Genomic DNA, 13,461 nt, shown 5'->3' with positions numbered 1-13,461 from the left:
TTTTGGCCACAGGAAATGAGGATCAGGGAGGCCAGAAACTTCTCATCCTAGAATCTTTCACACTTCCTACAGATACTTACTATAGCCCATTCTTTGAAACTGCAAAAGCAGTATCTGAGCAGTCTCGGGAGAAGTGAGTTCTGCCAGGGGCCATTTTAGAGGGACTAGCCAGTGCAAAGGCCTTATGCAGAGATGTGCCTGTTCTTCCAGGGACCAAGTGGCCAGTGTGAGTAGTTGGTTCAGGGCATGGCTACTGTGCAGCCTCTGTTACTTTGAGTGACGAGAGCCACAGCAGGTTGTAGAGCAGAGGTGTGACATTATTTGTGGAGTTATTTCTTACCTTGCACACACTAGGAAGAAAGACATTGGATGTAAATCCCATGATTTTGTTCCTTTTTCCTACAAAGCTTCCCTAGCACAGCACTTGCCATAACAAGGACCACAGTCTGGAGTTCTCATTACCTTTATTTTTGTGGTGCTGGGGACTGAACACAGGACCTTGCGTATGCCATGCTAAGGCTCCACTGTTAGGAGGTAGTCCAATATTAACAAACCTGCAGGACAAAGCATGGGGCGGTGGGGGATGGGGCAGATGATGGTTCCAAAAGTGTGGCTTGCAGTTATAGTTAAGAAAGATTTCAATGTATGATCCACTTATTAATCACTTGTTAGGTTTCAGACCTCCAAAGCAATCCTACAGAGCACGATGACGCATCAAGTTTACACAGTGTGTGGATTCCTTCCGCTGTCTGACCAGTGCTGTGGCCTATACCTTTATAATGGGAGCATTCTTTAGAGGCCCTGGGCCAAGACCTGCTTTAGATTCTTACGAAATTAAGGTCCCTGAGGGAACCCTGACCACCTGAAAGAAACAAGGAGGGCATTTTTAAGATATGGATTTTTGGGGCTGGGGATTTAGCTCAGTAGCATAAGCGCCTGCCTTGCAAGTGCATGGTTGAGTTTGATCCCCAGTACTAACAAAAAAAAAAAAAAAAAAAAAAAAAAGAAAGAAAGAAAGATATGGATTTTCCAAAGTAATCCCTACGAGTAATATCAATAAACATGCATGTCACATAAATAAAATAATGATGATCATCATAATTCTCCAAATCCCAGGAGTAGCCTTTGTGTGTGTAAAAATGCATTCAAACTCATACTTGGGGCAGATGTCTTTGCGATACTGCCTACCTTTTCACCTTAAGGAATGACTCTGTCTCTCTCTCTCTCTCTCTCTCTCTCTCTCTCTCTGTCATATTTACAATAAATTCCACCTGTACTCTCACCCAACTGTCTACATCTTGATTCAATTCCTTTATTGAGCATTTAAAGAATCCAGGAGTAAGGAAGGGAGAACCCAGCCCTTCATTTCCTCAAGGCTCAGCTTCTCAGTGATACTATCACTGAGCTATATCCTCAGCCTTTCATTACCTGTAATAGATGTAAGGATTTAAGAAGAAAGTAACTGGTTTAAAACAATTTAACCTTATAGGAACCTTTTTAAAAACCTTGGATATGTACATAATATTAAATATATACTTATGTATGCATTTATATATATGTTTGTGCTTGCTTTGTGTAATTTGCCAATAAAATTTTAGTTTCTATTTATAAATAAATAAATAAAACAATTCACCCTAAGATGAACATGAATGAAAATAATGTCAAAACCTTCTAGAGAAGCTTAGGAAAGTGCTTTTCTCACTCAAAGTCTAATTGGTAACGTTACCAGTGGGAGGCATTTCAGGCTGGGTATAGCGTTCAAGAAGTGTCTCTGTTTTGGGGAACAGGATCCAAGACACATAGACAAGAGAGTTCAAGTTCCAAGTCTTTCAAGATTACAGGGGCCAGAGGTTCCACAGAACTGCTGCCCTGATCACTACTGACCACCCTAAATTCCCACCGAACCGTACCACCATGCCCAGTGCCCTAAAGCTTTTGTTAAAGCTCTCAGGGGTGGCTATGATTCATCTAGGTCCAGCTTGCTCTGTGTCCTGCCTCTGACACTTGGCCCTGAAGACACAGCCCTGGGAAATCCTAGCTCACAGGCTCATCCAGGCAGAGCAGAACCAACCCTGCCCAGACCCCTTTAGGGCCAACCTGACCGCCACTCATAATTTGGAAATCAACAGTATGGCTTGCTAGCTTGAAAACAAAAAGAGACATGTGATGCCAATGATAAGAAATTTCCAGAAAAGTCAGATTAATAGAGACAAAAAATGGATTAGCAGGTGCCTTGGAGGTGGCAAAACTGGGCGTGACTGCTTAGTGCATACAAGGGTTTCTTTCAGGCGTGCTGCAAAGGTCCTAAAATTGATTGCAGTGAGAACTGGAGAACTCTGTGAAGATACTTAAAAAAAACCACTGAATTGCATACTTTGAGTGACGGAACTGTATGATATGTAAATTATATCTTGATAAAGATGCTACAAAACAAAACCAATAGAGGAGGAAGAGAGAAGTAGAAGAGGCTGACAGTTTCCAGAGCCAGGACCAAAAAGACCAGGGCATACAGCCTGGAAACTACTGTTAAAAATGAAATAAATATTGACTTTCCAAGCCAAAAAAAAAAACAGAAGAAGAAGGGGGTGAAGAATATCATATACAAATCAGAATTGCAATCAGTATATACACAGAAATCTCTGGTTTGGAAAAGGTCGAGGTTTCATTGGGAAAAAGAAAAGCCACTTATGTTGTTTTCAAAGAAAATCCTCTTATCTTTGAGGTAACTTTTCAGGAGCTGGAATCCTCTCATAGTGAGAGGCAGAAGCTCCTAGGTAAAATCTGAAATCTTAAAAAGCCACAGCAAGTTGTTTGGTTGTAAGGTGCCTGCCAAACTCAGAGAGAAGTGATTGGGGCAGAAGACATGGCCAAGAAAATCATTTCCCTTCCTGTTCATCCCACAGGAGAACCACACTCCCAACTAGGAAGCTTCTAGCAACCACTCATACCTGCCAGAACCATCAGGCTTCACAGCTTCATAATGTGAATGACTTCCTCAAGCCTCAAAGCACGGAGGCTGGGAAATTCCCCTGCATTCCGGAACTGATGTGGAAACCGTGTTTGCATGACATGGAAAAGCCTCTTTTCCTTTAGTGGTCTCCTAGGGGACAGCAGAGGCAAGACTTCCAATATTCACATGGAGGTGGTCTGAGATGCTTCCTGTGACATCTTAGGTCAAGCCCCTTTCTGGCCACAGTGACCATCATATCATCCAAAGCTGTAACAAAATCAGAAACCAGTGGTGGCCCAAACTGAACAAGAGACCCTGGGGAAGTCACTATACAACATGGGAATGTTGCTTTTGACTGTGTATTGCCATCTTAAGGAGACAACAGCAGAGCTGTTAAGATGTTTTGAAGGAAAACAAGCAGAGCCTGGTCACAGGTGACACAAGGTCCTGAGAGTGACTTGGAAGCAAGGGAATTCCTCACACTGGTTTCACAAATTGGAATCATTCTTACATTTAAGAATCAGTTTTGCCAAGAATCAGCCATTCTGGAACTGGGAGGACCCAAGAAGAAGCCTTTCTGGTAAGCCACGAGGGTTCCAGGAAAAGTCAGATAACACCTCCCGTGAGTCTACCAGCGCACAGGCTAAGAATCAAGTCCCTCCCACTAAGCAATCTGCTGGTTGGAGGACAGGCTGAGTTGATAGCAACTAAGGTACATAAAGCAACTACACGCTTGTGTTGTTCGTTTGATTTCACAGGACTGGGGACAGCGGTTCCCCCACAGGACTGGGGACAGGATGACAGTATGCAATATAGCAAATGTGGAGGATTTCCTTCTACCTTGTCATTGAAATGTCATTGAAATCCAATATTGTTCTCACAGTTTTGCTTTGTTCTGATTAATTGTTTTGCTTTATTCAATATTCTGTTTTAATTGGCTTTATTCTGTTTTGTTTTTTGTTTGATTTTGCTCTACCTAATGGAATAGACAACTGTTGTGAAGACAGCAAGATATACTATGGTAGGCCAACTGATTATGGACTGAAATCTCTAAAATGATGAGCCAAATTCAACACCCCACCCATCCCACCAGCCCTGCTGCTGATTGAACCAAAGGATTCAATCCAAGAGTAAAGGAACTTTACTCTTGCTTTTTCTTATTTTTATTTTTTATTTGTGAGACAAGGTCTCACTAGTCACTAAATTGCTCAGGCTGGGCTTGAACTTGCAGTCCTCCTACATCAGCCTTCTAGAGTTTCAGGATTATAGGCATGTGCCACCATCTTCAGTTAACCCTTTCCTCCATAGAAGTTATCCTAAGTATCTGTTATAGTGACAAAGCAGCCTAGCATAATCATCTAGTCACAGATCTTTTTTATAGCAGTACAAATGGACTAAGGCAAATATTATACATATTCATAAAAACTATTAATCTGGGAAATGTTTTCCCACATACAAAAGTAGAGAGAAGAGACGTGAACTGCTGTTGCCTGGTTTCCATAACTAACAACATTCTTCTGTTTTACCTGTCCATCCTTCTGCCCTCTTTTTCCTTTTCCTTTTTATTGTTTTATTCATAAAATATTCAGTATATCAGTAGGTACGCTTTTACCACACAAATGCATTTACAGGAGGAATTCTGCGTGTGTGTCTGAAGCCACGGGGTCCCCGTGACACACGTAATTAGAAATCATTCTCTGTGTAGCATGGTGTCATGTGGAGCTATGTACTTTCCCAGACTCCGTTTCTCAAGAAGTGATGCCGAAGCCCAATGGAATGGCAATGTGGCGGAACTGCCTCATACCTCAGGTGGTAAAGTTATTTGGCCACGAGCCGGGTTTCTTCCAATGTGTGTTACACCCTTCCCGCCCTGAGTGAACACAAAGATGTGCATCCCCTGGAGTCCCTCACTTGGCTGAACCATGCACCTAGTAACCTCCTTGGAAGCTTCCTTAAGGGTATTTTTCTCTCCTACACAAAGTGCCCCTGTAGCACAAACCACGATGACAAAAACAGGAAAGCTCATTTTGTGCAAGGGTTGACGCACAAAGTGCGTCTGTGTGGTCAGAGGACCTGAATGCATGACTCCTACCTGAAGGAAAACACGATGGTATTTTTCCTGTGTCCATCTCAAAATGAAGAAATACAGTAAAGAGAGTAAAGCACATTTATAAATAATAACTCCTAGCACTTACCGATCATAAAATGCAAAAGGACAAATATGTTTCTGCTGAACAGCGTCACAAATCATTTCACAGCTGTTATTTTTGGCAGCCACTGCTCTGGTGGGCTCATGGTATATTAGCGTCATTTCAGGCAAAAGTCCAACCGGCAGAGACACAATGTCATCTAAAGGAAACTAGGTTTAAGAGATGAGTTCTATTTTTATTCATCAAAACTTTAAAAGTGCTTGAAAAGTTTTCTTTAAAAGCTCAAGAATCCAGAAATTTACTATAGCCAATGCCTTACCTGCTTATTAAGCCAGATTACACAACCATTTCCAGTTGCCTCATTCCACCAAATCTGCTGCAGAGAAAATCGAGGTTGACAGAGTCAGTCCTGCTCTTATCCACTGGGCTACAGACTTGGTCACCCACACTCAACCAGCTCCTTAGCCACCCTTCTTCTTCCTGATCCCCTCCTCCAAGGGTGCCTCAGACTCTACCACATGGGCCAGCTGGGTTCCATCTCTGTCACCTTCAGCTGAGATTCCTGGAGACCAGAGCTCCCAGGAGAAGGTGTTCAGTAAGAGAAATAAGCAAGGTAGATGAGCCTCAACCTTCCCAGAATAAGCTAGAATCTGAGAAACCCAATCGTGCTATCACATCCTAGTTTTCAGAAACGAAGAAAGCTGAATTTAGAAAAGTTATCCTCTAAGCACATGTCATCAAGTTGTTCTTTACCCAAAGTGAGTTTTTGCTCCAGGGCCACCTTCTGAACTATGCTCCAGTGCCCATGCCAACTCCACCAGCTGCTGTGCCATCCTCCAGAGGGCAAAGCTAACACTGATTACTCCCTCAGCTAAAGCAGTGCAAAGCAATACAACTTGTATTCTCTCAAATCTCCAGCAGGTAAGCCTTTAGGTCAAATGAAGGAAGAAAGCTGCCTCATTTTGAACTTGAACAAGGAGGATAAGAGAATGTGTGCAAAGACACAGTCTCAACTCTTAAAGTCAAATAAAATAAATGGCAATGCCTAGCCTTCAAGAGCTAAGGTTCTGGGTCTAATACAGTGAGTTCAAAACCTCGATCTGCCTCTCACTAAATGAATGACCTTGGACAAGTGTACCCCACCATACTCCACCTTACCCCAACCTTATTCCAACTTTACCCTATTGCAACCTGCCTCCATCTCACTCCCGCTTTATCCCACCCTACCCCTGCTTCCCCCCATCTTACTCCACTCTACCCTACTCCAGCTTTACCCCATTGTATCCCAAACTTACTCCACTTTGATCCACCTCGATCTAGACTTACCCCAAGTGACCATTGGCCAAAGAGAGATGCTCATGATCACATCTGACTCATGGGAAGTTGTGAGAAATAAATAAGAAAATACATGGGGAGCACTGTGGTTACTAAGTACTTGGTAGATAGTAATGGCATTTTATTAGCCTCTGAAGTTTGTTTTTGCATTTGATACCAGGGATCGAACTCATGACTGTGTGCTTGCAAGGGAGGCACTTATGCCACTGAGCTAAGTCCCCAACCCTTAGTCTCTGAAGATTTTAAACTTGGTTAAAAATTGTGAATAAAAGCTCCAGACTTATTTATAAGTTATCTCAACGCAAACCATTATTTATTTATTTACTTCATTAAAAATATAAATTTGCTGATTATTTTGATCTGACTAATACTTCTGAAACTCATGGGCTCAAGTGATTGTCCTGCTTCAGCTTCTCAAGTAGCTGGAACTGCAGATGCTTACCACCTCACCCAGCAACCAAGCCCTATTCTTTAACAACTACAAGAGAACTAACCTATTCTGAGGAATAGACATTTTACATTTATTAAGACACAATAAAGTTTGCTGCTCAACACTTACCAATCCAGCAAATACACATCCCTTAAACAGTACTTACTTATGTTTTGGGCATCAGTATCCAGAAGAGAGGGCCTGAAGTAAGAGGGAGAGTTTCAGCCCTGGTGGTCCTAGGAGACCCACGATGAAGGATCCAGATGGTTGAACTCATATGGGCATCTTGCTGTCTATCTCAATCTTGTCTCTATCTTGTCCAGAAACACACAGATGAGCCCTGGAAGTCATGGGACTGGCAAAAGAGAGCCCAAACCGTCATTTAACATGCTTTGTTGAGGACGTTCAAACAGATGCAGGCATGGGGCTATAGTTCAGTGGTAGAGCATTGCTTAATATGTGCATGTGTGAGGCCATGGGTTCAATGTCTGGCATTTAAAGGGAGGTGCAAACAGCCATCCTGTGTCTTGCCTTGTAGCTGGGGATGCATGTTCACTCACTGCCCACTTTCCCATTTTCCATGTTCATTATTATGGACGATAGCCAAATTCCTGTGTCTAATTATGTGCTTTATTTTTAGCTCAAACCACATTTTTCATGTATTTTATGCTGCTGCAATCCAGCTGTACCCAGCTGTATCCAGCTGTATCCTCGTATCTACAACACTGGCATGTGCTCCGTAAACTATTTGTCAAATGAATCGCTACAACATAACAGTTCCAGTCATTCCAATTTTTCATATGAGCCAAGATCACCAAGCTCAATGAGTGACCCCAAGACCACTAGGCTAGCTATTGCCATCCAATTAGGCATCTCCACTGGGAGTCCCAGGGGCCTGGTGTGTCAGATGGAATTCACATCCGCCGTCTGTCCCCCAGTGCTCACACAGTCCCCTTCCTGAACTCCCTGTGCCCTTCCTGCTCCCACTACCCCTGCCACATTCAGTGCTGTCCCTCTCGCCAATATTCCTACCACTACTTCCTCCTGTGAACTTCTCCCCTTTTCGTAGACGAGGGAAGTCCTCCACAATGCATCAGGGTAAGCCATCCAAAACTCAGGTTTAAACTAGACTTCTCTGTCTCGCTATAGCTGCCTACCCTCTTAGAGACTGAAACTCAATCTTCCCATTTCACACACCAGAGAGAACAGCACAGATTCCCTGGAACTAGGGGCCCCTCATCCATACGACCTGGGGGCTCCCATTTCCCAGAGCCCCAGGTCCTCAAGGAAGCCCTCCCTGCCTCCAGCCTAACTCTACCTTGAGTAGGGACACATACATCTCTGCGTCACTAGGATATAACCACCTAGGTATGGCCCATCCAACTCCAAACACCTCGAGAGCAGAGGCTAGGCTTTTTTTTTTTTTTTTAATCTTTGGGAGCTGAATGCCGGTTGCAAAGCCTGCACTTGATAGACACTTAAATTCCTTCATGATTACTAAGGATGTCCAAACAAACATAGGCAGCACATGGTGGTGAGCAAGCACCCAGTTTTCCAAACACAGCGGTCATCCCACACTCCACTTCCAGTGGAGCCACAAAAGTCTGATCATCTCTGAACTCTCTGGAATCGTGTTTCCTTCTCTTTTCCTGCTCCACTCCCAGGCTCAGGCGCTCATCCTTCAGGAAGGATGAGACGAACTTCCTTCCCCCAGTGTTCTCTTTGTATGATTACCATTTCAGTCTGGTTCCTGCCAGAGTGACTATTAAAACAAATCACAGAGAAGAGCGTTTCCTCATGCAGGTGAAAGGGGTTTTAAAAGTGCTCTATGGTCCTTTCCCACCTCCTCCTCCAAGGCCATCTTTACTCCCCAGCACCCTGAACACAGTCTAGCAGCTGTGTCCAGACCTCGGTAGGCACCTCCTTTTCTCAGGCACCCCTTTTCTCTGGAGCACCCGACTCCCATCTCATGCTTCGGATCCAGTTCAGAGGAGATCTCCTCGCCAGGACCTGCGCTGAGCACCCCCTCGTCCCTCTCAGAACTCACCCTTTGCTTCCACTCTGTCCCCTACTATTCTAGGCACCTGGTCACAACTCTCCCCCAGCCCTCCTGGCACTGGGCTGCAGTGCCCATTGCGAGCGCGTGCTGCGAGTCATTCGGGCAACGTTTCGTTTCCTTTAATTAAATAATTGGCAGTGATCAACACTTTGCTCACTCTCCTATCTCACAATGGGAATAAAGAGCTCCAGGAGTGCGACGTGCCTGGCCCAGAGCCACACTGGACCTAGACCTTCTGATTATAAATCTTATTTATCCGTGGCACTGAGTGCGTGGAGGAGCACTAAGGAACCCGGGACCGGCGAGGAGAAGCTTTGGAGCTCCACGGCTGCTATTTCACCGTCCCCATCCGCACTAGGACTATTCTCTTCTTTCCTGCTCAGCAGAGGCGAAAGTTTGGGGAAAACTGTTGTTTAGGCCTCCGCCCCCGCACCCCGCCCGGCATGTGCAAGAAGGGGACCAGTGTAGCTGCTCCCCTGAGCCAGCAGTGCTTCTGGGTGCCACCTTGCACGCAACATAACACCACCCCTTCTCCTGAGAGTTTGTGTGACTCCTGGGTCCTGCAGCTGCGCCTGGGGAGCAGGTCCTGGTGGGTCAGGCAGGAGGCAGGGCGACTGAAAAGTTCTAAAGTAAGGGTTCTACATCCTGCTCTTGTGGCTGTGAGCGCTCTTAGGTGCACGGGAGGGCAGCTCGAGGAGCTGGAGGGACCACAAGGAGGCTGTGTCCCCTCTCTACATCCAGTGCATGGCAGCCGTGTTCCCTGTAGAAGGATAAATAAGCCAAGTGCCACAGGGTCAGAACCTGAGGGCTCCCACTCCACGGCCATCTTTGCCAACTGTGGCTGGGGAGGAGGGGTCACAGGCAGCCCAACCCCAGGTCTGTGTCTTCTCACGACCTCTCACTTCGTAGGCCTTGTTTCGTTTCAGCCGAACATGCAGCGGACCGCATTCTCCTTGCACAGCTGTGAATGCTGTGAATGCAGTTCTCTTTGAGCTCCTGGGTGCAGGACCCCGCGGTGGAGCGCCTGGCAGTGTGGACTCCACCCAGAGCCAGCTCTGTGAGCTTGGGTATTTACCTCTTTTGTGTTCAGTTTCCTCAGCTGGAAAAGCTTAATGATCCCACTTTACAATCTGTGCTGTTAAAAAGAGTGCATGTGTTGATAACAGTAGAGAGGAAGACGTGCTGTAACAAACACTATATGAGTGGTTTTGGTGTTATTATTACTGTTTTTATTAGAACTGTTTGTAATGGAGTGCCTAATGGGCCTTTTCCTGTTACCCTGGAATTTATGAGTCAGGTCACAAAGGATGAGGACCCACAGGCGTTTATCCTCTCCCATGGTAATAAGAATCCCTAATATAGACGCAGCCAGAGCTCCTTGTAGGGCTGCAGAGCCAATACTTCCACCCCGTGGCTACCACCCTACCCTGGACCTACGTAACTGGACAACTGGGGACAGGTGAAGCAAGGAGAAATACTACAAGAGTTTCAGCAGCCTGTGGGTATGAACTGGGGAGGGTGCCTTGTTGTTACTGATGCCAACAGAGTAGTTCTGAGGGAATTACCAGTATCTTTTTTCAATACTGGGGACTAAACCTAGGTGCTTGGCACTGAACTACATCCCCGTTTTTCATTTGAGACAGTCTAAGTTGCTAAATTGCCCAGCCTGGGCTCAGACTTGCATTCCACCTACCTCATCCTGAGTTCTGGGATTGCAGTGTGCAACACTGTGTGCACATCTTCATGATGCTCTTTAGATGCCTATAAAAGAGAGATGGCCTCTTAGTCTTTGGTTAGACATCTGTTCAGACAGTATGAATTTGCTAGATGGCCCTATACCTAGATTTGAAAGTGTCTAATAACCTTAAGCAACCTCTGGCTAGAGGGACTGAGGCAGAGGGGCACATTTCTTGTGCTCTCCAATGCAGAACCCTGTCCACTAGGCTAGGAGCTCAGAAGCAAGACGCCACTGATAGCAGGAGCTCGCTGGTTTTGGGGATAATAGAGACTGGGCTAGAGCCTGGTTTTGCACATCAGAATACTATGCACTGAGGTCACCATGCAATGCCTTGAGCAAGATTTGTATTCACTTCCCGTGAAAAAGACCAACCACCAGACTTAGAAGCACAATGGAAACAGCTAGTAAAGGAGGATCATGAGCTGAAGGCTAGCGTAAGCTACGTAGTGATTTCAAGGCCAACCTGAACTATATAACCAGATCCTGTATCAAAAACCAAACCCAAAACAAAAAGCTAGTTGGAAAACTTAAGATACCTGGTTCCAAGAAAGTAGAAAGCTCCAGAATCTAGACACAGACTATTAGAAAAGCAGAGTCCAAAAATACACTCACACATATATAGTCAACTGACTTTCAGTGAAAGTGCCAGGAAAGCATAATCTTTTGCAATAGGCATTCATGTGCAATACAATGAGCTCAAACTTCACAGCAGACCACAATCAAAAACATATGTAAAACACATATGTAAAAGCTAAAATTCTACAATCTTTAGGAAAAAAAACTTTGTGACCTTATATTTGGCAAAGCCTTCTTTAAAAAGGCTGGGGAATATAGCTCAGTGGTAGAATACTGGCCTAGCATGAGTAAGAGCCTTGATTCAATCTCCAGGAGTACAAAAGAATGAGGAGAATAAAGAGAAGGGAAAGGAGAAGGAAGAGGAGGAGGAGAAGAAAGGAGAAGAAGAAAGAAAAAGAGGAGGAGAGAAAAGACAAGAAAGAGGAGGAGGAGGAGGAGGAGGAAGAAAATTTCGCTGATGTGAAATCCTAGGAAGGTAAAGTTATTATGAACAAAAGCAGATGAGTAGTTAGGAGCTGAGAGTCCAGGAAACAGTTGACTTCCCAGGAGCACAGAGTGAGCATGGGGATGGTAAAACTCTTCTGCATCATAAGTATGGTGATTACTTGTCAAGTCCCTTATATAAAATAGTGTAGGCTTTGCACATAACCTATAAAATCCTCCTGTATCATTTAAATAATCTCTAGATTACCTGTAATACTTAATCCAATGTAAATTCTATGTAAATAGGTGCTATATTATACTGTTTAGGGAATCATGGTGAAAATAGTGTGTTTTTTTAGAACAGATGCAATTTTTTAAGAGTAGGATATATTTGTTGAGGGAAAGATAGCTTCTATCAAAGAGAGACAGAAGGGAACCAAGAAAGTGGGTTGTTGTAGATCCCATTTCTCAGGGGAAGCTTTATAGAGCAAAATCACAAGGTGGATATAAGATAGGAAGGGTCTATGAAACAAAAGCAAACTGTTACCTACATCCAATTATCTTGGTGGGCCCTCCAAGTAATCCAAAAAATACAAGGGAAATATTATAATTTCCAACCTGCTAGATGTCTGATGCTCTGAGTTTTTGTTTCCCAAAATCAAAGAATGAATTCTAGGGAACAACAGAGGTTAAGAGCAGGATATATTTATTTATTTTTATTTTAAAGAGAATGAAACAAAGCAAAGCAAAAGAGAACAAAGCAGAGCAGAGCAAAAAAATGCAAATAACATAGGATTTCAGAACAAGACAACAGGAAATCAACAGTGGTTACTATAATGTCTCTTGTTTTCTTTGAAATAGTTCTCCATACCTTCACATACAGTTAGTTAATGCAAAACCAAATAGTACACAAACAATCAAAACAAAAGAATGAGAGCCTTACTGGTCTTCAAAACTAGACAGTAGGAAATTAATAATGCCTACCATAATGTCTCTTGTTTTCTTTAAAATAGCTGTCCATATCTTCATATATATTAAAATCAAATAATTGAAAATGGTCTAAAACCAATCAAAACCACGAATAAAACCATTATCGGACTTCAAAAAATATGATAGGAAGTCATCAATGGCTACCATGATGTCTCATTTTCTTAAGTATTGTTTTTTTTTTTTTTTTGGTCTTTTACATTTTTATCGGTACCAGGGATCGAACTCACGACTGGCTGCTTGCAAGGCAGGCGCTTATGCCGCTGAGCTAAATCCCCAGCCCCTACTTAAGTATTGCTATTCATACTATTACACATAAAATCAATTCTTGTAAATCCTTTAGGTGAAGTTCTAGGCATATATAAGCCTATACATGTACATCTATCCTTTCTGTATTAGAGAAAAAAGAAAAACAATAAATAAATAACTACAACTAAGAGCCCCAAACAGTAACAATGTAGGTTTTCAAAACAAGATGGTAGGAGCATAACAAATTTTGTTGTTTTGCATAGTTATCTTCAACAGTCTTACTTGAATTACCAGATACTGTCATGCAAAATTAATCTAATCCTATGAATGTTAACTGTTTTGTTCCAAGAGCTAATAGAATTAGTAATACAATAATCTTAGTAATCTTAAGTGTATATATACAAATTTATATCTTATTTCTTTTCTCTTCCTTATTTTCTCCATTTCCCTGAGTTATTTTTTCCTCTTTGAGCAGTTTCTTACCTTTTCACAATATTTATTGAAGATTTTGTATCTTATTTACTCTTTCAGCTTCTTATATTAGATATACAATGCAGTATTTAT

At 43.2% G+C, this 13,461-nt stretch overlaps 1 long non-coding RNA gene across 1 annotated transcript; it reads right to left on the bottom strand.

Annotated features, from left to right (window-relative positions):
* Positions 1-2,637: 2,637 nt before the first annotated feature.
* On the bottom strand, positions 2,638-12,850 carry LOC134470696 (uncharacterized). The gene is made up of 4 exons (XR_010039760.1): positions 10,000-12,850; positions 7,032-7,220; positions 5,420-5,476; positions 2,638-5,309 (listed from the first exon to the last, which is right to left on the bottom strand). It is a non-coding gene; the product is annotated as an uncharacterized LOC134470696 (long non-coding RNA).
* Between the last annotated feature and the right edge of the window lie 611 nt (positions 12,851-13,461).

Source organism: Cavia porcellus, unplaced genomic scaffold, assembly GCF_034190915.1.
Source record: "Cavia porcellus strain 051 isolate PalLab524CR breed Dunkin Hartley unplaced genomic scaffold, mCavPor4.1 scaffold_16, whole genome shotgun sequence".
Lineage (NCBI taxonomy): Eukaryota > Metazoa > Chordata > Mammalia > Rodentia > Caviidae > Cavia > Cavia porcellus.
The sequence above is the reverse complement of the archived record's forward strand: the minus strand, read 5'-3'. Positions and strand labels throughout refer to the sequence as shown.